The sequence below is a fragment of the Polyodon spathula genome, chromosome 6, assembly GCF_017654505.1.
Source record: "Polyodon spathula isolate WHYD16114869_AA chromosome 6, ASM1765450v1, whole genome shotgun sequence".
Taxonomy (NCBI): Eukaryota; Metazoa; Chordata; class Actinopteri; order Acipenseriformes; family Polyodontidae; genus Polyodon; species Polyodon spathula.
The window spans coordinates 31,693,572-31,718,404 of NC_054539.1; the positions used below are offsets into that span (position 1 = coordinate 31,693,572).

The 24,833-nt window shown below is 44.8% G+C and overlaps 1 protein-coding gene across 1 annotated transcript in view; it reads left to right on the forward strand.

Annotated features, from left to right (window-relative positions):
• The first annotated feature begins 22,647 nt into the window (after positions 1–22,647).
• Positions 22,648–24,833, forward strand: part of coq8aa (coenzyme Q8A, genome duplicate a) — an 87,115-nt gene continuing 84,929 nt past the window's right edge. The window contains exon 1 of the mRNA XM_041252743.1: positions 22,648–22,748. The gene's annotated coding sequence lies outside the window, so the exon portion shown is untranslated. The remainder of the gene's footprint in view (positions 22,749–24,833) is intronic.

A 24,833-nucleotide genomic window follows, 5' to 3' on the forward strand; every position in this document is an offset into this window, starting at 1 on the left:
TTGGGCCATTAGAGAGGAGCGCGGCAGGATACACCCACCTACTTGTCATTCTGGATTACACTACACGTTATCCAGAGGCTACTCCCCTCCGATCTATGTCCACTAAGTCTGTTGCCAACGAGCTTGTAAAGGTTTTTTCTCGGGTGGGGATTCCCAAGGAGATACTAATCGATCAAGGCACCAATTTTATGTGACGGCTAATCCACGGAACATGTAAGCTTTTGGGAATTAAGACCATTAGGACCTCGATGTTTCATCCTCAGACCGACTTTAATAAGAACGTTAAGAGCATGTTGCGCAGGTTTATTCGTAGTGATGTGCGTTACTGGGACCAGCTGATTCCTCCCATTCTCTTTGCGATCAGAGAGGTACCCCAGGCTTCTACGGGGTTTTCACCATTCAAGCTGACGTATGGGCGGAGACCCCGAGGCATGTTCGATCTAGTCAGAGAGATGTGGGAGGAGCAGCAGGACAATTCGACCAATACCGTCTGGTATGTGTTGGACCTGCGCAAGCATCTTGAGTCTGTTGGGAAATGGGCGCATGACAATTTGCAGCAGGCACAGCACAGACAGGAGACACAATATAACCAAGGAGCCCAGTTAAGGTACTTCTCTTATTACCCAGTTCTGAGTTGAAACTCTTGGCTAAGTGGCAAGGACCCTTTGAGGTTACACGCCAGGTTGGAGAGAGAAACATATTTATCATATCAACCTCTTAAAGCCTTGGTTGCAACCGGAGGCATTGTTAGTGGTGCATGCAGATGACGTCACGGACCTGGGACCTGATCTTTCTGTGTTGGCAAGAAAGGGATCGGTACAGATTGCTGAGAATCTGACACCAATGCAGAAATGTCAGGCTCACGGTCTGGTGGCGGAGTTTCCTGACGTTTTCTCTTCTGTCCCGGGGCAGACTCGAGTAGCCCATCATCACATTGATATTGAGCCAGGGGCGCTAGTTCGCCAGAGGCGGTACAGTATATCTGAACGTAAAAGACAGGTAATAAAAGCGGAAATTGGCGAAATGCTGAGACTGGGGGTAATAGAAGAGTCCCAAAGTGACTGGAACAGTCCGATCATTTTAGTCGATAAGCCAGACAGGTCAACTCGATTTTGTATTGATTTCAGACGAATCAATGAGAAATCTAAATTTGACGCTTATCTGGTCCAGGACTGCAAAAATGAGAGAAAGAGGACAACCCTGCCATTTCCACGCTGTAGTGGAAAAGATTGAGTAAGTGCTGTTTGTACAGACAGAGGCAAGAGGGGATGAATATAACAATCTAACCCAGGAAATAAAATTGTAACCAAAGCCAAATCTGCGCAAGGTTTCAAAGAGATAGTCCCATTCAACACGATCGAAAGCTTTCTCTGCATCGAGAGAGACGAGTACCTCTGGGAGGTGGGAGGTCGAAGGAGTATACATAATGTCAAACAAGCACCTGAGATTAAAAAATGAATGTCTATTTTTTATGAATCTGGTTTGGTCTGGGGAAATAATAGAAGGCAAAACTAATTCCAGACATGGCACCAAAGTTTTAGCCAGGATCTTTACATCTGCATTAAGGAGGGAAATAGGAAGGTACAACCTGCATTCAAAGGGGTCTTTATCTTTTTTTCAATATCAAGGATATGGATGTGTGAACAGGATAGCTTTGCAGGGGTGACGTCAGACCAGAAATGTAGACTCCAGACAATAAGGAATGGTACATGAATCTGTGACGCTACAGCATCCAGAGTTTTATTGTAACTAATAAAATACAAATGATTTCAACAAAACACATGACTGAAAATAAAGGGTGTGTTGGCCAAAGTAAATAGACAGACAAACAAACAAAGTGGATGGCCAGAAAACAAGTACCGTGCTGAAGCTTCCAGCACGAAATAACAATTGTTAGATTCTCTCCTTCTCTCTCCCATTCTCCACTCATGAACACACAACCCGGAGTGCATGAAAACATGTAGCTTTTATGCAGCTGTACCGAGACTCGATTGCTCATCAATTATTCAATTGGAGTCTCGGTACAACTGCACATGAATTAATAAAAGTGCAACTCCCCGTGCTCACATATTATTTTACCTGCACATGAAGTGCTGTGCAATCCTCATGCCTAAATACAAATATACAATTTAAACACTTGTGCTCGTAACCCATATTTATATCCCATGTATTTTATACATAAACACCAACAATAACACACTATAGACAACATAAAAACACTTAATAAACATAAAGGTGTGGGACACTTCTTCACATATGCCCCCTTGTGCTCAGCACACCTGGCCTCAATGGCCACCTCCCCCTCAGTCCCAAAGTCCTGGTTTATTTCCCGGCTCAGGAACAGGGGCAGCAACGGGCCAAAGGTGGCGGCCACGGTGGGAGGTCGCACCCCAACAGCTGTAGCAGCCAGGCCGACTGTAACCAGGCCGGCTCCTCCAGCCAAGGCAATCCTGGCTGCCACCCAGCTGTCTGTGGGGGTGATCTCCTGACCTTATCCCCCTTCTTTGTAGACAGCAGCTCCCCCTTGTGGGGCTCTGGCCTCCAAACTCCGGCCACAGTATTTCCTGCGGAAACGCAGGGCTGACACTCGGGAGGCGACAGCAGCAGCAGTGGATCCTTGGGAGGCGACGGCAGCAGCAGTGGACCCTCGGGAGGCAAACTCAGGAGGGGAGCCCCTGGCCATAGAGGCGGCAACGGGAGCTCCACTTCTCCCACGTACCCTGTGACCGGTAGCCCCCCAGGCGATGCAGAGCAGCAGGCAACACCAGGCGATGTGGAGCAGCAGGCAACCCCAGGCGATGCGGAGCAGCAGGCAGCCCCAGGCGATATGGAGCAACAGGCAGCCCCAGGAAATGTGGAGCAGCAGGCAGCCCCAGGCGATGCGGAGCAGCAGGCAGCCCCAGGCAATGCAGATGTGTCATGCGGTGTGAGTCAGGCATTCTTGGGCGGTGTGAGGCAGGCATCCTTGGGTGGTGCGAGGCAGGCATCCTTGGGTGGTGCGAGGCAGGCATCCTTGGGTGGAGCGAGGCAGGCATCCTTGAGCGGAGTGAAGCAAGCATCCTTGGGTGGAACCAGCAGGAATTCACTCTCTACTGGTGGAGGTGGGAGCTGCAAGCAGTCCTCCCATGGTGGTGGAGGCGGAACCAGCAGGAATTCATCCTCTGCTGGTGGAGGTGGGAGCTTCAAGCAGTCCTCCCATTGCATTGGAGGCGAAACCAGCAGGTATTCACCCTCTGCTGGTGGAGGTGGTGGAGGCAGAGGCAGCTCCTGCTGCTCTGCTCCTGGCAGTGGAGGTGGCGGAGGCAGAGACAGTGAGTAGTCTCCTGGCGACGGAGGTGGGAGCAGCGTGTAGTCTCCCGGCGAGGGAGGTGGGAGCGATGTGTAGTCTCCCCCTGTTGCAGAGGACTGGTGCAGCTCTCCCTCACTTGCAGGGGACTGGTGCGGCTCTCCCTCTTGCAGGGTTTCTCCCACCGACGCTGGATACTTGGGAGCCGACGGCAGGAGGGGATCCTGGAGAGGCAATGGCAGGTACTCTTCCCATGGCGGTGGAGGTGAAACCAGCAGGCATCCTCCTTCTGTTGGTGGAGGGGGGAACAGCAGGTATTCTTCCTCTGCTGGTGGAAACTTGGGCTGTGGACACTCTGCCTTCCCCTTTTGGGCTGTGGATGCACCAACTCCTCTCTCTTGGGCTGTGGACACACTGACTGCTCCTTCTTGGGCTGTGGACGCACCGACTCCCCCCTCTTGGGCTGTGGACTTTCGGGCTCCTCCCACTCAGATGTAGGACGTTCGGGCTCCTCCCACTCAGGCATAGGACGTTCGGGCTCCTCCTCCTCTGGCTCCTGCTCTGGGCAGTCCTCGTCCTCATGCCCACAGGCAATGCACAGGGTGCACCACCTTGGCTCCTTTGGCTCCTCTTCACCTTTTACCCTCTCTGCCTCCTTCTCCTTACCTTCCTCTCCTGTGCCTCCAGGCAGTCTGGCTCCCCTCTTCTGTATCCGGGAGAGGGCAGTCGGCCACTCCATGACCGTAGAGTTTGCACAGGAGGCAACAACCCCCCTGGCTCTCCCAAGCCTGCACAAATGCATCCAGGTCCTCATCAGGAATTTCCTGGGATACAGTCATCTTAAACCAGAGCACCTGAGTGCGTGAAAACTTGTAGCTTTTATGCAGCTGTACTAAGACTTGATTGCTAATCAGTCATTCAATTGGAGTCTCAGTACAAGTTCATGTGAATTAATCTAAGTGCAATTCCCTGTGCTCACATATTATTTTACCTGCACGTGAAGTGCTGTGCAATCCTCATGCCTAAATACAAATATACATTTTAAACACTTGTGCTCATAACCCATATTTATATCCAGTGTATTTTATACATAAACACCAACACTAATACACTACAGACAACATAAAAAACACTTAATAAACATAAAGGGGCGGGACACTCCGCCACAGGATGCCTTATAAGAAGGGACGATAATATAAATGATTCTGAAAACAAGGAAATCAGCAGAGGACTGAATTTTTGGGAACATTTTTTATATAACTCTACAGGGAAACCACCAAGGCCAGAACATTTTCCACTCTGCATGATTGTAATAGCCTGAGTTACCTCCTCTAATGTAAAGGGCTCCTTTTTGAAAAAAAGAGTCTATTAATTAAGTGTCAGAATGGGATTTGGATATATAAAGGGAGGAGTAGAAATCTTTAAATTGGTTATTTATTTCCCTCTGGTTTACTTTTGGGCCTACTGTTGTTTGGATCTGCCTAATTAAATTTGAAGATGCTGACTGCTGAAGTTGGTGGGCTAGAATTTTACTAGTTTTGTCTCCATGCTCATATAAAGCATGCCGTGATTTGTGCAACATCTCTTCTGCCTGATTGGTGGATAATAAATAAAATTCTGTCTGCAATGTAAGTCTTTCTTTGTATAAAGCAGGAGAGGTTGAGTTTGCATAAAGTTGTCTAATTGTAAAATAAGGGTTGTTAATTCTGACAATCTTTTTGTTTGTTTTTTTCTTTTCATGAGCAGCATAGTATATAAGCTGTCCTCATAGGTAGGCTTTCAAAGCTTCCCACAGGGTGGAGGAGGAGATATCAGGGTAGCATTTGTGCTAATGAAAACATGTATTTGTGAGGAAATGAATTGTACAAAATTTTGGGTGGAAAGTAGCAGCGAATTAAAACATCAAGGAGGACGAGAGTCTGCCTGATCTTGAAACGCTAGTTCCATAACCAGAGGTGCATGGTCAGACACCACAATGCTATCATAAGAACACAAGCGAACAGAAGGGAGAAGTTTGTTATCTAAAAAAAAAAAAAAATCAATGTGGGAAAATGTATGGTGGATGTATGGGCAGATTTTGAGGGAGTGTGAAATATAATGAATATGATGGCTCTAAGCAAGGACAGAATTCTTTGGACAGGCTGGCCTGACAGTTCTTTCTCTGGGTTGGTTAGTCTGGAAGAAGGCAACTCCGTCGCAAGAACATGTTGACCTGGAAGGGAAACAATGTAGCAGCCGCAGATTGTAAAGGCAGCTGCATTCTTTTACCAAGGGGTCATGCGTGACAGCATATAAGGGGGACACAGATTCGTAATCTGTTCCTTTGCATTTGGTTTGTAGTGCGTAAAAGGACAATACAAGTGTATTGTTACCAGAAATCGTGAGTGTTGTGTTCTTTTTTGTTTGTAATTGTCTCGTCTTTTCTTGCATGTTACCAGACAGTTAACACAGTTACGGAGCTGTCGCCAGGGGCCAGCATGAAACCAGACAACACTGCACCTTTGTCACAAATTTAAACTGTAAACCCCGTGCTGTACATATTGGTGTGTACTGCTAGGGAACTCTTGTTTGGTCGCAAGACTTGGAAATACAATAAACATTTCAAAACTGGATTACAATTATCTCTGTCTGCTTCTTCAAACTCACATTTTCGCAAGTTAGCTGTTAGCCGGGCTGCCCTTAGAGACTGAAGGACGGCTGTGATCCTACCCAAATGCTCTCACCAGGTGGAGCTGTAAATAACCACATCGTCGATATATGCTGCTGCATATTCACAATGTGGATGTAAAACTTAGTCCATCAGTCTCTGAAAGGCAACGGGCACACCATGTAGCCCAAACGGCATAGTTGTGAAATGGAACAGCACCTCTGGCATTGAAAATTTGGTTTTCTTTCTAGAACTACGAGTTAACGGGATCTGCCAGTATCCCTTTGTCAGAGCCAGAGTGGAAATAAACCTTGCCGTCCCTGTCTGTCTAGAAGCTTGTCAACCCGAAGCATGGGATAGGCATCAAACTTGGCAATAGCGTTTACCTTACAGAAATCATCACAGACGCAATTGGTGCCATCCTTTTCAGAATCACAATCAGACTGCACCACTAACTGCTGGAAGACTCAATCAAGTTCGAGCATGTCCCATATCTCTTTGCGAACATCACCTCGTTGATTTTTTGGGATCCAATAAGGTCTGTCTCACACTGTGACACCTGGGGGATAGATAATGGCATATTCAGCAAGGTTAGTTCTACCGGGCACGTTAGAAAAAAACATAATTGAATTCCTCAATTAACATGCGTAACTCATCTTGCTGATCAGGAAGTAATTGTTCCCCCATCGAAATGTTCTTTGTGCAAATCATCCTCTACATTTGGGGCTAGAAATAAGACCTCTCTTGTCTGCCAGGGCTTTAAATTTATTTTTCAATACGGCAATTTTGATTCTGATGAGAGAAGTAGCAGCATTACCTTGTCTCCAGGTCAAAAGGTTTGAATTCATGCATTTTGATTGTAATGCTGCTGTTGTTGGTGCCGAGATGATTTGAGATTGTCCTGGGCCAAACGACTGACCAAATCTAGGCGATCTCTAAGTAGGAGCACATGCTGCATTACACTTTTGGACAAGCCTTTGTGCTCCTCCCACACCTCTCTCAACAGATTGAGAATGCCCTGAGGCTGTCGGCTGTAAAAGAGCTCGAAGGGAGAGAACCTAAGAACATAAGAACATAAGAAAGTTTACAAACGAGAGGAGGCCATTCGGCCCATCTTGCTCGTTTGGTTGTTAGTAGCTTATTGATCCCAAAATCTCATCAAGCAGCTTCTTGAAGGATCCCAGGGTGTCAGCTTCAACAACATTACTGGGCAGTTGATTCCAGACCCTCACAATTCTCTGTGTAAAAAAGTGTCTCCTGTTTTCTGTTCTGAATGCCCCTTTGTCTAAACTCCATTTGTGACCCCTGGTCCTTGTTTCTTTTTTCAGGCTGAAAAAGTCCCTTGGGTCGACACTGTCAATACCTTTTAGAATTTTAAATGCTTGAATTAGGTCGCCACGTAGTCTTCTTTGTTCAAGACTGAACAGATTCAATTATTTTAGCCTGTCTGCATATGACATGTCTTTTAAGCCCAGAATAATTCTGGTTGCTCTTCTTTGCACTCTTTCTAGAGCAGCAATATCTTTTTTATAGCGAGGTGACCAGAACTGCACACAATATTCAAGTTGAGGTCTTACTAATGCATTGTACAGTTTTAACATTACTTCCCTTGATTTAAATTCAACACTTTTCATAATGTATCTGAGCATCTTGTTAGCCTTTTTTATAGCTTCCCCACATTGTCTAGATGAAGACATTTCTGAGTCAACAAAAACTCCTAGGTCTTTTTCATAGATTCCGTCTCCAATTTCAGTATCTCCCATATGATATTTATAATGTACATTTTTATTTCCTGCGTGCAGTACCTTACACTTTTCTCTATTAAATGTCATTTGCCATGTGTCTGCCCAGTTCTGAATCTTGTCTAGATCATTTTGAATGACCTTTGCTGCTGCAACAGTGTTTGCCACTCCTCCTACTTTTGTGTCGTCTGCAAATTTAACAAGTTTGCTTACTATACCAGAATCTAAATCATTAATGTAGATTAGGAATAGCAGAGGACCTAATATTGATCCCTGTGGTACACCGCTGGTTACCACACTCCATTCTGAGGTTTTTCCTCTAATCAGTACTTTCTGTTTTCTACATGTTAACCACTCCCTAATCCATGTACATGTGTTTCCTTGAATCCCAACTGCATTCAGTTTGAGAATTAATCTTTTGTGCGGGACTTTGTTAAAAGCTTTCTGGAAATCTAAATAAACCATGTCATATGCTTTGCAATTATCCATTATCGATGTTGCATCCTCAAAAAAATCAAGCAAGTTAGTTAGACACGATCTCCCTTTCCTAAAACCATGTTGACTGTCTCCCAGGACCCTGTTACCATATAGGTAATTTTCCATTTTGGATCTTATTATAGTTTCCATAAGTTTGCATATAATAGAAGTCAGGCTTACTGGTCTGTAGTTACCTGGTTCAGTTTTGTTTCCCTTTTTGTGGATTGGTATTACGTTTGCAATTTTCCAGTCTGTCGGTACCACCCCTGTGTCAAGAGACTGCTGCATGATCTTGGTTAGCGGTTTGTAAATTACTTCTTTCATTTCTTTGAGTACTACTGGGAGGATCTCATCCGGCCCAGGGGATTTGTTTATTTTAAGAGCTCCTAGTCCCTTTAACACTTCTGCCTCAGTTATGCTAAAGTTATTTAAAACTGGATAGGAACTGGATGACATGTGGGGCATGTTGTCAGTATCTTCCTTTGTAAAAACTTGTGAAAAGTAATCATTTAATATATTTGCTATTTTTTTTTCTTCATCTACGATTTTGCCATTTGTATCTCTTAAACATTTAATCTCCTCTTTGAATGTTCTCTTGCTGTTGTAATATTGGAAAAACATTTTGGAATTGGTTTTAGCTCCCTTAGCAATGTTCATTTCTATTTCTCTCTTGGCCTTTCTAACTTCCTTTTTGACTTGTGTTTGCAGTTCTGTGTACTCTTTCTGCATACTTTCTTTTTGGTCCTTTTTTAATGCTCTGTAAAGTGCCTTTTTTCACTGAATATTTTTTTTAATTGATCTATTAAACCATTTTGGCAATTTAGTTTTACATTTAGATTTGTCTACTTTAGGGATATAATTGTTTTGCGCCTCTAGTACTACATTTTTGAAGAACAACCATCCTTCTTCTGTGGGTGTTTTCTCTATTTTACTCCAATCTACTTCTGTTAGTCTCTGTTTCATACCTTCATAGTTTGCTTTTCTAAAATTGTAAACCTTAGCTTTAGTCATTACTTTTGGGGATTTAAAAAACACTTCAAATGAGACCATGTTGTGGTCTGAGTTTGCCAGTGGTTCTCTGACCTCTGTTTTAGTTATTCTATCTTCGTTATTTGAAAAGACTAAATCAAGGCATGCCTCCCCTCTAGTGGGTGCCTTGACAAATTGTGTTAGGAAGCAGTCATTTGTCATTTCCACCATTTCTATTTCATCCTTCGCGCTACCCACCGGGTTTTCCCATTTTATTTGGGGGAAGTTGAAATCCCCCATTAGTATGGCTTCTCCTTTGCTACACGCATTTCTAATGTCATTGTATAACAGATTATTGTGCTCACCGTCTGAATCTGGCGGTCTATAGCATGCTCCTATTATTATGCCTTTTGAATTTTTGTCCGTTATTCTGACCCATATTGATTCGGTTTTATTTTCTTTGTCCAGGTTTAACACCTGGGCTTCAAGACTGTTTCTTATGTATAGCGCTACCCCTCCTCCTCTTCTGTCCTGCCTGTCTTTCCTATACAGTGTATACCCACAAATATTATATTCGTCCCCATCACTCTCAGACAACCACGTTTCTGTAACACCTATCACATCATAGTTACCTGTTAGTGCAGTAGCTTCAAGTTCTAGAATTTTGTTTCTGATACTTCTAGCATTTAGATAAATACATTTAATGGTTGTCTTACCTGAGTTGTTGTTCTTGTTTTGATGCGGTCTCCCTTCTGTTTTTTTGTTGATTTCTCCCCCCTTCCTTTCTAGTTTAAATGCTTCTGAACCTGCTCAAGGATCTTTTCTCCGAGTAGACTAGTTCCCTTGTTATTTAAATGCAGTCCATCCCGTCTATACAGATAGTCCTCGTTGTAGAATGTGGTCAAATGATCAAGATAGGTGAAGCCTTCCCGTGTGCACCACGTCTTCAGCCATGCGTTTTGATTAATTATTTCCAGCTGTCCATATGGTCCTTTGCAAGGTGCCGGTAGTATACCAGAAAATACCACAGTTTTGGTTTTCTCTTTTAATTTCCTTCCTAGCTCTCTGAATTAGTTTTGCAGGGATTTTGGGCTGTCTCTTCCAATGTTGTTTGTACCGATGTGGACGACTACTACCGGGTCGTCTTCTGTTCGTTCTAGGAGCCTGTCCACGTTCTCAGTGATGTGCTTGACCGAGGCTCCCGGAAGCCAGCACACTGTTGTAGTAAGGGGGTCCAAACTGCGAATTGAACTTGCTATGTTTCTCAATATGGAGTCCCCAACAATCATGACCTCCCTTCTTTTTGCTGTCTGGTCACCACTGTCAATGGGATCCTGGATGTTGTTCCTTTCATTCTCTTGTTGTTGGTTCTGCTCATCAAAATTCTGAAGTGACTCAAATCTGTTGGTTGTTTTGATTTCTGGTGGTTGTGTTTGACGTAGTTTCTTTTTTTCCCTGCTTCTGCCTACCTGAACCCAGCTGTTCTGACCTTCTATCTCCCTGGTGGCTTTCAGTCTGTTAGGGGTGATGCAGACTTCCATGAATTGTGGGTGTGCCAGTTCCTCAAGATCCTGTTGCTGTCTCACATCTTCCAGCTCCATTTCTAGCATACTTACTAGTTTATGCAAATCCTGGATCGCGCAGCACTTTACGCACACTTGGTTTAGCTCCGCTGGGTTTTCTCGGATTTCCCACATCAAGCAGGTGTCACAGATTACTGGCTTGAAGACCATGTTGAGGGTTTTTTTTTTTTGAAGTTTTTTTGAACCTGTCGAACTCTGCGACACCTCTCTCACTGCATAAAGGAGGTAGGGAAGAAGCGATGCCCAATATTTTTGCTCTTGATTTACAAATCAGCTCAGCATCACCTTCAGGGTCTGACTAAGACGTACCACCAAACCGTCCGTCTGTGAATGATAAACAGACGTTCTGATTGGACGTATTTTTTGTATTTTGTATATTTGCTGTAATGTGTTTGATAAGAAATTAGTTCCATAATCAGTCAATATCTCCTTGGGGATCTGTACTCTCGCCATAATCTGCACTAGTTTGCAGTATCGCAGCAACACTATTGGACCTCAATAGAACTGCCTCTGGGTATAGTGCTGCATAATCTACTACCACTAATATATGCGTATACACAGAGTCAGAAGGTAGCAAAGGGCTGACTATGTCCATTGCGATGTGTTCAAAGGGGGTGGAAATAATCAGCAGTGGGACCAAAGGGGTGGCGCGCACTCGACCGGCGCTGCTCGCTGGCAGTCTAGGCATGTGGCTACATATTTTGACATCTCCTTATAAAGTCCTACCCAATAAAATCGAGCCAATATCTGCTCCCATGTCTTGTCAGCTCCGAGGTGCCCCACAAAAGGGATATCATGCGCCAGCCTCATGACCTCCAGCCGACTAGACGGAGGAACCAATAATTGTGTTACAGGCTGTCCTGTACCCATGGCAAGGTTTACCCTATACAGTAATTGCCCCTTGATAATGAAATGTTGAAATGCTACCACCTCAGCGCCTTCAACATCCTTACCTTCAATACACCGGACCTGTCCCCAAGCATGCACTAGTGAGGGGTCGTTATTTTGGCCCCACACTATGTTCGGTCTTGAGTGCCACATGTCTGGTATATTGAGAGGTGCGAGAGTAACATCTTCCCTTGATGGCCCAATAACCTCGCCCTCTCGGTCACACTGCGTTCTGACCACCTTTGACTGACGTTTGTCACCGTTATAGTAGACTCCCATCATCACCCAGCCTTGTCTCATTAATGCTCCCTCCCATTTCCGCAACCTTCACTCTTTATTTGTTTTTCTCGGGCAGAACAGGGGAGAAAACACTTCCGTTTGAAAGGGAAAAACATTATCAGTCATTTCCCTTTCAGTTTTTTCTGCCACATTTACGTGTACGGTCAGGACTGCCATTAATTTCACCAAATCTTTATAGTTTGGCCACAGTCGACCCACAATAACTGGATGTGGTAGCCTTTCCGCCACCCCAACTACCAGGTGACGTTTTATCAGACCGACCAATAAATATGCTTTGACTTTGGGGTATGTTGCCGTGTCTCCATGGATACAGGAGATCGTCACCTGACCTTGTGCCTGCCACAACCCACCGCCCAAGAGAGACGTTCTAATTAAGGTCTAACCACACCCTGTGTCCACTAATGCATGGGTTTTCACATTTCCGAAAATCACATTAATAATACAAGGCCCCTCCTACCATTTTGCCCTCACTTACCCGCTTTAGATGTCAGGATGTGAGTGGTGCATTAATAAATCTAATGCCCAGACAGGATTCTCCCAAGAATATCTGTGTTTATTTTACAAAACCTCAGATTGATGCTGAAGGAACACTTGGCCAACTCTAAGTTCCCCAATGGTCCCCCCCTCCTTTGAAAAAAAATCTGCATTTTGATGCTCCTTACCTGCACAATGTTTCACAGTATAGTGGAAGGGTTGCAGCGCCAGAGACCACCAAGTTATCCTGGCATTATTGTCCTTCATCGTATGTAATCACCTTAAAGGAGCATGATGCATGACAAGAGTAAAAGAACGTCCTAGCAAGTAATAGCGAAGGGCGTGAGTTGTCCTTTTAATGGTAGTTGATCTCCCGTGGAGCCATTTTATTGCTCATATAAATAATCGGGTATTCTACACTATCAACTTGTTGGGACAGGACCGCCCCTAGACCAATCTGGGGGGAATCAGTCTGGAGGAAGAACTTACTGAAATCTGGTGAAATAAGTGCTGGGGCTTGGCATAGTCTCCTCTTAATCGTATCAAAGATTCCCTGACATTCCCCTTTCTATCTAACTATTTTTGGAGTAGTTTTCCTGGTGAGTTCTACTAAGGGGTTAACTATGGTGGCATATTCAGGGATAAAGCGGCAGTAATAGCCTGCTTACCCCAATAGTGATCTCACCTGCGGGTTGGTCCTCAGGATTGCCATCTCCACTAGAGCCTGGACTTTAGAGGCGATTGGCTTTACCCGCCCATTACCCATAATGAAGCCAAGATATTGGGTTTCTTGTTTGCCGAATGCACACTTGCCCAGATTAGCCGTCAGCCCTGCTTCCCTCAGTGACTGAAGGACGGCCAAAAGTCTAATAATATGCTCTCTCCAGGTGGAGCTAAAAATCACCAAGTCATCAATGTATGTGGCGGCATACTGCTGATAGGGCGCTAGGTCCTGCTCCATCAGTCTCTGAAAGGTGGCTAGTGCACCATGCAACCCAAGGGCATGGTCTGGAAATGGAACAAGACGTCTGGGGTAGAGAAAGCATTTTTCCCTTGTGAACTCTGGGTCAGTGGAATTTGCCAGTATTCCTTTGTCAGTTCCAAAGTCAAAATTAACTGCGCTCCTCCCAGTCAGTCGAGGAGCTCGTCTACCCGGGGCATGGGATGTGCATTAAACTTGGAGATGGCATTAGCCTTTCTGAAATCCATGCAGAACCAAGTAGAGCTGTCCTTCTTAGGTACCATCACTATTGGGCTACTCCACTCGCTCCGGGAAGGATCAATGACTCCAAGTTCGAGCATATCCGCCACCTCCTGGCCGACTGCACCCCTGCGGCTCTCCGGGATTCGATACGGTCTCTCTCTGACCATGACACCTGCTGGAGTAATAATAGCATGTTTAATCATATTAGTTCTGCCAGACAAGTCAGAAATAATATTACAAAATTGTGTCACTAACCCGCAGAGTTCACGTTTCTGATCAGGAAGTAATTGTTCCCCCATCGGAATGTTACCTGTAGCTGGTGGGTTGACAGAGGGACCAAAATCCTCTTCTGTACTGTCATTAGCTATAAACAGGGCCTCCCTTTCATTGTAGGGTTTTAATAACTTGATATGATAAATTTCATATTTGTTACAATGATAGGGTTTCTAATTTCGTAGTTTACTTTACCAATTGCCCACATCACTTCATATGGTCCCTGCCACTTAGCATACAGTTTAGATTCTGACATGGGAAGTAGCAACAGTACTTTATCTCCTGGCCAAAAAATCAGAATTCATGCTTGTTTATTGTACTGCTGCTCTTGGGGATGCTGAGCCTGTTTTAAGTTCTCATGTACCAAATGACCAACAAATTGCAGGTGGTCTCTCAACATAATTACATATTTCACTACATTTTTTTTAATCTTTATTTTGCTCTTCCCATCCCTCTTTTACAAGATTGAGGACACCTCGTGGTTGTCTCCCGTTTAGCAGCTCAAAAGGACAGAACCCGGTCGAGCTCTGAGGCACCTCTTTCACTGCAAACATCAGTTAGGGAAGGAGTTTAGCCCAATGTCTCTGCTCTTGGTTGACAAACCGCCTCACCATCTGTTTTAATGGCTGGTTAAAATGTTCCACCAAACCATCCGATTGCGAGTGATAAACGTAGGTCCGAATGGACCGAATTTGTAACAATTTATACAGTTCCTTTAAACATTGTGACATGAAATTAGTTCTGTGATCAGTCAGAATTTCTTTGGGGATCCCTTTTCTCGCTATGATCTGTACTAATTTTTTTATCAATTGCTAATGCACTAGTGGACCGTAATGGTACTTCATCTGGATATCTGGTTGCATAGTCCACCACTACTAAAATATGTGTATATCCAGAGTCAGACTGGCTCAATGGGCCCACTATATCCATTCCAACGTGTTCAAAGAGGATATTAATCAGGGGCAGTGGAACCAACGGGTCCGGGTGAACCAGCCCCGGCACTATTTGCTGGCACTCTCTACAGGCGCCACATTTCACTTCACCTCGCTGTACACTCCCGCCCAGTAAAATCGAGCCAATATACATTCTGAGTCTTTTCTCTACCTAGATGGCCTGAACAAGGGACATCATGAGCCAACAGCAGTAAATGCCCGAGTACAATGTGATGAGGTTATGTGAGCGGCTGATTTCCGTTTACTTCCTTCCCCTCGATAGACCGAACCTGCCCCCAGATGTTAGCCAGCGTAGGGTCATTTTTTTGTTCGCATGCTAAATCAACATCTTGGTTCCAGACTTTTGGGATATCGAGTGGGACTATTGTAGCCTCAGCACTAGGAGTCCCAGTAACCAAACCCAGTCGGTCACAATGGATCCCAATCCCCTTTCCGTGGCGTTTGCCAGACGCGGAGGAGTCTCCCACCAAACCCCAACCGTGTTTCATTAATGTACCCTCCCATCTTTCCACCCTTCTCTCTCGTTTAGTTTTTTTGGGGCGGAACCGGGAGGGGAACAGATCAGTATGAATAGGAAATATACTTCCAATAGCTTCCCCTGCTGCTCCTATGGTCTTACCTGGAGACTGGCATTACCTTTTTTTTATAATTATGTCAAAATCTGGCCATTGTCGACCTAAAATAACTGGGTAGGGCAACCTTTTTGCTACAGCCACGATTACACGGTGGGTGTGACTACCAATCATCACATCTAATTTAATGAAGGGGTAGTCCTTATTATCTCCATGGATACAGGAGATGACCACAAACCCACGTGACCATCAAGGTACCCCTTCCAAGAGAGTTTCTGAGATTAAGGTCTGCCCACACCCTAATGCGTGGGTATTCACATCACCAACCTGCACATTAATAATACAAGGTCCCTCCCAATCATTAGCCTTGGACTTACCAGTCACTGGTGAAAAGCAATGCGAGGCCACACAACACTCCATTGCTGAGGGGCAATTTCAGGCAAGGTGGCCAACCCCATGACAACGGTAACGCTCCAAGGTAGAGGGCTCCCACAGAACTTGATTGTCCCGCTGCCGACCTGACAGCGGGGAGGGGGCCCCTACTCTACCCCAGCTGGAGGTCGACCTCGGCATCCATTGCTGTGGAGCGAGGACACCCATCGGGGACTGAGAGGGTGCTGATCCAGGGATGACGGTTGTGCGTGGGTAAGGGGACCCACCATCCGGGGTCTGTTGACGGTATGTGCAACTACATGCTCCCCCTATTATGGTCACCTTTTGGTTTCCGCTTACCATGATTGTGGTCCATCTAGGAGGAAGCATACCACCAACCTTACAGAATGCCCTTTCTGATCGGGAGGGAGATTTAAAGTTCGGATCCTTTCTCTCTCTGTCACAGTGGTTAGTGGCTGTCCCGCTGCTGGTACTGCAACGGGGCGGAGGTAGCACCTCTACCCAACTTGGGGACCAACCTTGGTCTCCATGAAGGGGAAACAAGGTTGCCCATTGGGGCCGGTGTTGTAGGAGGTTGTTGACCCAGTCATGATGGTGGGGGTGGTGGATTAAAGAGAGTAGGTGGGGCTCCGTTGAGCTGGAGTGGTGAGTAGTCCGGTCTGGGCTGATACCAAGGAGTCCTCGAAGTCCTCACCGAGTTTTACTGCCTTGTCCAGGGTGCTGGGGTTGTGGAGCCGTATACACTCTTGGGTCTCGGCACATTACAAAACTGTTTGATGACTGTGGCTTCACCCATCTGCACGCTTGTTTTTAGCACCGGGGTGAGCCATTGTGTCATGTGGTCACAGAGTTTTTGCGCGACCACCCTGGTGCGTGTATTCAGGGACCTCTGGTACTCCCTGAACCTCACTCGGTGAGTTTCCTCCATGATGTTGAGACGGTGAAGAATGGCCAGCTTTACCAGGTCGCACTGAGCGGTATCGTCATCGCCCGTCACGCTGCCTGTGCTTCACCAATCAGACAGAGTCCCAATTGGCTTGTCCAGAACTGTCGGGGCCATGACGCGGTGTTCGCCAACCGCTCAGACGCCACCAAGTATGCTTCGGCGTCATCCTCCTCCGTCATCTTGTGTGTCCTTGCTTTCAGGGCCGTCAGGTTCGGTCCCGCTGATGCTATGGGCAGTTTCACCAGTCCGATCCTTTCGATTAGCTCTGTGTACCTCTCCTCTCCATCTCTCCTCATCCTCCCTTCTGCTGTCTAGCCGCTCCAGCAGTGCAGACAGTGCTGCATTGTCCATCCCTCTTGTGACAACCATGTGTGACAAAGTGGTGAGTACGTGCAGGTGAGTGCAGTGCAGAGTGGAGTCACACAGACAACAATTTACAGGTGCAAGGGTGTTTATTAAATGATTTATAATGTCCAGAGCCTTATGGCAAAACCTGTAAACAATAATAATGATGGAAGTGCTACAGTGGCGTGTATCACTTTTGTTTGTAAATCCCATGGGCTTGACCGAAAACCAAAAGTCCAGTCTTTTTTCACCCACTCAAAACACATTCACAGTGCATGAATTAAGTGCTCGTGGTGCAAATTTAGTTCCTCAGTGAAAAGTGAGTGGTGATATCCGGGTTTGATGCTGGCCTACAGCTGCAGCTTCAGATCGTGTTAGTAATCTTGAAACAGCCAATACAAACAAACAACAGTAAAAGATAAAACTAACAAACACTCACTGTTTCTTTCACAAATAACAAAGGCACCTTCTAAGTTGTTACTAACCATATACAAAGGAAAAGATCACTTTCACTACACCCCTGTGAGAGGGTGGTGGAATTTACTGAACACAAACACAAAGTTTCACGTTTGAACACCCCGCAGGGGTGTACTTTATTAATTTCTCCACAAGGTGGCACTGCACTACTACCTCACCCGAATACCAACGATGGTAAACGGGAAGAACCGCCCGGCCGCAGTGGCCGAGACAAGGGACAACACCCGCACCCCAGCTTGTCCTGATTCCCTGCTTCGCTTCACCCAAGGATGCCTGCCTCGTTTCACCCAAGGATGCCTGCCTGGCTTCACCCAAGGATGCCTGCCACGCTTCACCTAAGGATGCCTGCCTGGCATCGCCTGGGGTTGCCGTCACTCTGCATCTCCTGGGGTTGCCCGCCACTCAGCATTGCCTGGGGTTGCCCGCCGCTCAGCATCGCCTGGAGTTGCCCGCTGCTCAGCATCGCCTGGGGTTGCCCGCCGCTTAGCATCGCCTGGGGTCGCTGGGATTGCTTCGCCTGGGGTTGCCAGCCTCTCCGCATCGCCGGGGGCTGCCTGTTGCTCCGCATCACAGCAGGAAGTACTGTCTGGGACCCCACCAAGGGGAGCTGCCGGCCACAAAGAAGGGGGAGGAGGTCTGGAGACCACCAACCCCAGCAGCAGTTTCACTGCCGGAGATCGTGGGGGAGGTCAGGAGACCTGCTCCCACTGCAGCAGTTTCGCTGCCGGAGATCGGGGGGGAGGTCAGGAGACCTGCTCCCACTGCAGTTTCTTCGCTGCTGGAAGTACTGTGGTCGGAGCCCCACCCAGGGGAGCTGCCGGCTCCGAAGAAGGGGGGAGGTCTGGAGACCACCCCCCAAGCAGCCTTTCCGCTGCCAGGACTTCCCTGGCAGGAGTATGCCACCCTGCTGTCATCATTGCTGCTGACAGCCTTACAACCTGTGGGCCCCTTGAAGCCTCTGGTCCTGGCCCAAGACTTTGTGTGGGGCTTTTGGGCTTTTAAAGGGGGAGGTGGCCATTCAGGCCATGTGTGCTTTGCACAGGGGTGGGGTATATGTGACAAAGTGCCTACCCCTGTGTATATTATCTGTTATGTTGCGTGTGGTTTGTTATATGTTGGTGTATAGTCATTGGTACACGGGATATAAACGGGTCTGTAACGTGAGTGTTTAAAATGTATATTTGTATTTAGGCACGGGATTGTACATCACTTCGCGTACATTTAAAGTAGTTAATATGTGAGCACGAGGTTGCACATAATTAATTCACGCTTGCTTGCGCCGGTTTATTGTAAATAAAAGGTTTAAACAAACAGAAAACAGGATACGGCACTTTATGCCAAAATAAATAGACACACAAAACGGACAATACTAGACAAACACGATGAGCAGATAGACAGACTAACAAGTATCGTGCTGGTCCCACCAGCACACAATAGCAACTGATAATACGCTCTATTATTCCTCTCTCTCCCGTTCCCTACTCACCGAACACCCACCCGCGAGTATGTGAAAATGTGCATCTATATATACTGTTGTGCTGGGATTCAATTACTAATTAATTATTCATTTGAATCCCAGCATGTAAATTAATTATGTGCAACCTCGTGCTCACATACTGACTACTTTAAATGTATGCAAAGTGATGTACAATCCCGTGCCTAAATACAAATATACATTTTAAACACTCACGTTACAGACCCGTTTATATCCCGTGTACCAATGACTATACACCAACATATAACAAACCACATGCAACATAAAAGATAATATACACAGGGGCGGGCACTTTGTCACAATCATCTATTATGCATTTCTCTGTATTTTAAGTATCTTGTTGTTACTGCATGTTGTAAAGCTTTGTGATGGTGGTCCACTATGAAAGGCGTTGTATAAAATAAAAATTGATTGGTTGATTGATTAAAACAGACAGAGAGAATTGTAATCCGGTTTGGAAATGGTTTATTTATAATTTCCAGGTCTCGACCAAACAATAATCCCCCGGCAATACACAATAATGTGTACTGCACGGGATAAATAACAAGGGGATTGCAGTCCCAAATAATAAACAATATCTGACCCGCAATAATACATACACAGTCACCAGTCCAGGGTGCGTGCAGTAGTGCTTGTGAGGGGTGATGCAGGTTTGTTATTGTGAGAGTGTTGAAGTGTTATTTCGGCTTTGAGCTGGCCCACAGCAACAGCTCCGGAACATGTTAGCTGTCTAGCAATTGACAAACAGGACAAATGACGAATACACTAGCAAAGAAAACACTCATGATACTGGTTACAATTTCAATTGGGGTCTCTCGCAGTCCTTTTAGGTTCAAAGCATAAACCAAAGTGAAGGAACAGATTGCGATTCTCCGTCCCCTTTTATGCCGCCACACATAACTCTTTGGTAAACGAGTGCAACCCCCTCTCCAATCTGCAGCTGCAACATCATTTCCCTTCCATGTCAATGCATTAATGCACCGGAGTCCCGCCCCCTTTCTAGCTTCCCTTGAACCCTGGGAAAGAACTGTCAGGCCAACCCTTCCAAGGAACTCTGTTCTCGCTGCTTAGTGCCCTCACAGGTCGGGAGGGAGATTTACAACCCAGAATTATTGTATTTCTGTCACAAAGCACCACACCCTGTGTTCGCTTTTCCTTCTGGAACGGTCTGATTGCCTGCTGCCATGGTGGCAGATGGTGCCTCAGGTCACCCAATAGAGCGGTAGGAATCGGGACCGTCCGGGTTATTGTGAGTGCCTATGGAGATTGTCAGTGGCTTGACCTGCCCTAGCACGGAGAGGGAGTAGTGCAGCCACTTGTCAAGATGCCTCGCATTCTTGATGAGAGCGCTGCAGGATCTCCTCCACTGCTGGCCCAAAAATATGCCCCGGGGATATCGATGCATCCAACAGCAAAATTTTATCCACGTTGGGGACCATTGCCTGTGAAAGCCACAGCTGTCTACGAGCCACCACCAGGCTTGTCAGGCTCCAGCCCAGGTCTTGCCCTTGGAGGCCGGAGATCTGGAGCAGCATGCACGAAAGGAGGTGTAATTCGGCTCAGGGAGTAGGGCTTTCCATAATATGCAATCCAAATAGGCAGTCAGGACACTTGCTGTATTCGCCAGATGAGTTACCTGTGCTTCAGTCCACTGGAGTCCACTGGAGGAAAACCATCCAGGCCCAGCTTGTCTGCACCCTCTAAAGAAGCGAGCGGGCCGCTTGCTTCAGCACACTTGCTGCTGAGTCTGGACGACCCCAGGAGGAGTGTACCTCCTCCATGAAATCAAGGAACGCGCAGATTTTCCATGTGAAAAAACAACAGTGGAAGCTGATGTGAGTCCTGATTTGTTGTAGGGAGCTGGTGGTAAACTTCATTTTTGGTTCAATAAAAAGTTGCAAAAATATTTGACCAATACTTGTGTTTACTGTTATGTTTCAAATTTCAGGTGTTCAACTATATCATTTAGCATTATGATTTACCTTCTTTTTTTAGCATCCATCAAGACAGCAGTGGTTTATTGCAGTGCGTGCATCTGCTGCAGGTACTCACCGAGTTTGAACTTTTAATTTATAATAAATATTGTAAAGTAATGCATATGAGCCTCTCGATCAAGACTCATAGTTTATCAGTATATTACACATACATTTATAGAGGCTTGCGTTAGTTTTCTTTTTCTTTAAGAAATACTGTTGTTTTTTTTTCTCTCCTGAAACTATTCTGAATTAACTTTATTTCTAAAGTTTCCCCCATACATACTTTCGCTAATACTGGAGGATGTTGTGCTCGATGAGGGGGTTGGCGCATACTTTAAGTTATCACTGGTTTGCCAAACGTTTCGGAGTATTCCAGAGAAAATGCCACTTAGGTCTGGCTTGACAATAAGTGTGAATCTGAAGAAGCTTTGTTATTGTTTAGTACACTACCTTGTGACAATTGGGACTGCATTGTTATCAAACATTCTTGAGTTTTCAACAAGTGTGGTAACTGTAGAAGGTTCACAGAGGAATACATTTGTGAGCAGTGTGGGACAGTGTTCAAGGAATATATTCCAGGGTTTGTGGGCAAAGGGCAGCGCAGAATCTTAAGTCCAGTCAACTAGAGCATCCTGGGTGCTAATCAATGTCTGTTTCCAAGCACAAGATTAGTTTTAGGAGTAGTGTGCATGGCTGCCCTTTCTGTCAAATTCTGAATTGCTCTCTGTGAGGTCTATGTGATGACAGCTGCATTTGCCCACAAAGTTGGGCAGTGGGTCTATGGGAAAGTGATTTAGGTTTTTTGTAACCACATTTTGAATGTTTGTTCTATTTGTTTTCATTATATACGTTTTTTTTTTTTTTTTTTTTTTTTTTTTTTGTAAAGCACAAACTACGATGTGCATTCAATAAAGTTCTCAATTGTTTAGTTTTACTTTTACTGGTTGGGTGTTTTAAACAAAACCAATAAACACTGTTAAGTTAGTAGCATGCAGCGATTAATTCTAAAAAACAACACAATACATTATTAACTAAGCACTGGTCATATCGCCAAAAATAGCGTTACAATGTTTCTGACGTTTAACATAAAGGTCATAATTGGTGGTGATAACACAGTAAATAGTTTTTACACGACCGATAACTTTCAGTATATTTACTTAGGAAATCTTAGGAAGTTAAAGTCTTCAAGGGCGACTACAGCAAATCCCATCCTGCTTTCTGGAGGAGGGGGGCGGGGTGTAAATCGGGCACAATAAATAGCCCAACCTTCCCACGCCCTTGCTAGGCAGGTATAAATAAAATACAAAAATAACGAAAAAACAAAACAATCTTCCTTAACGTTTTGGCGCATACAAGCTTACACATCCCTCCCTCTCCCTTACACAAACATTCTCCCTCGAGAGTCAGTAAGTACAATGCAAGGACAGTTCATTCTACGTTTCGTTAAAGACTTTGTTCGCTGGACAACACTAGCATAAGCTTGTCAGGAAGACATCAGTCACGAGCAGGGCACGCTCTTTCCGAATGGATGGGAAAACAAGCCAATTAAAACACGAGTACCTTCTGCTAATTCTCCTTCCTGGAATGGTGTCATTGTTGCTCATCCAATGAAAAGTAAGACGGGTGGGGCTAAGGTTATGCAGCAATCTGGTGCTGGAGTTGGTAAACAGCTTTGACCTCGTGGCGCAAGTCAGACCCAGAAGAAGCAAACGGGAAAAGGTTTGCAGAGCATTCTGCATATCGTGGCGGTAAGCTAATGCATTTCCCCTGAAATGTGGAAGTAATTGAAATACAAGCATGACATTGTGTGTACCAATATATGTTTAAATTTAGTATTTTCTACAGATGTAGTCAATCTAAACTTAACATTATGCAAAATGATATTTTGCTTCTGCGTTTGGCATGCAACAATATTAGTACACAGACACTAGTTAAGCTAGTCGTAAATGGTAATAATCAGTGGCAAATAATGTACATGTCCGAAATTTGAAATGAACAGTTTTAGACGAAATACAAAAATTGAGGGCTTTCTGTGAATACTGTTTTGTTGTGCTGTGCTGTGCGTGGCTGAGGTGTTGGCCTCCATGTGGAACACGGTGGAGGCGTGGTGCTAACATGTAACTTTTCTTGTTGTGTCCACACACACAGTGAAACTCAGAAATGCATTTAAAATATTTACCTGTACGGTTACTGTCTAACCAGTGTCCATTTGGTCAGTTTGATATACAGAATGGTGTTTATTTAGGTTTCAATTAAAATGTAACTATTTTAAAATAAACACAAGTTAAGTTGTCATAAACAACGTAGTCTGAGGGCTTCCATTTGTCTTGTTTCTAGGCATAATTACCTGTTAACTTTCCTGTAGTCCAGTAGTTAGAGTAAATTTCTATGAATATCTGTTAATTCATATTTTATTTTTAGGCTACTTATGTCATTGATCGGTATGATTGTTGCAGTATCAGTGTTTATAGCAGCAGCTGTTAAGTTCTCAGATATTTGTGGAAGTGTGCAGTATAATACCACACATTACACATGTGTTTTACCACACATTACACATGAGGTACATAGGGTAACCAAAGGTGAAATGCAATTTGTTAACATGCAAGGTTAAATGTTAATTTTGGACTGAAAATATTGTTCTGTAACTGGACAAAACCACTTTGCTGACACACTGTCCTGGTTTAGTGCTGCAGCCACTTGCTGGCCCCTTAACTGCTTGCAGATTGACAGTGACATTATGCCAGCTGTGTCTAGAAGGTGAGCTCAAGGTCTGGCCTGTGGAAAATTAAAAATAACAATGTCTTGGGTTACTGGGTTCAGTAAGAAGCTCGTCACACACTTTAATTAAAATTAATTAAAAAACACCTTTTTATAGGATATTATTATGTAGGCAAGATTGTTGGGTTTAAATACTTTTGCAACTATTTAAGCACATTTTCTTGTTTTTAAATGCGAATGAAAGATCTTATAAAGGGTCAGTAAAAACAGATTTCAGTTATATAAACTAAGAGAAACTTGGCATTCAACACCTAAAGTAAATTGGTGACCAGTCTATCCAACGATATCTTCCTATTACTTAATACCTCAAACCAAAATGATATACTGGCATATACATATCCCCTTAATTCACAAACCCTCATCAGGGTTAGAAACTCACGCTCGCCCAAATGAAATCTCATGAAGACTAGTTGATGTCTGTCTCAGTAGTCCTCTGGGTGAGTACTTAAAACAAATGTGCACATATACTCTCACATTAAGTCTTGTGTTAATGTAGGAAAACAGGGTGTAGCAGTGGTGAATAAGCATTCATAGTGCTTACAAAACAGTCACTCAGAACTGAAATCTCCCCTGCAATGCCAACCCCACTTAGTGACGTTTTACGTTTCTGTTCTCCCTCTGTGGGGATGCAGGTTTTTTGGGCATTTGATTTTACTGAAACACGTTGTAGAGATTTATGCAACGCCCCCCCCCCACCACCACAAAAGAAAAAGAAAAGACTGAAGATGTGATTAGCAAAGGGCTCCGGTTGTACTAGCACAGTAATAAACCTGCACATTACAAGGTATGAATGTAGCCTCACTTGCAGACAGACTTACACTGTCAGGAATATACTACACTGTAGAAGAAACATGCTGATTACTTACTGTAAAGGCACACTTGCAGAAGGCAGATGTCTAAAATAAGGTAGGTGATTGGAAGCTTACGTTTTAACATTGCTTTTAAAATTCAAACTAGTATTTGTTAATCACAAATAGAACACATTCCAAAATGGTACACCTTAAAAATGAAACAGATATGAAAGTAAACAGAATCAAGATTGTGGTAATTGATTT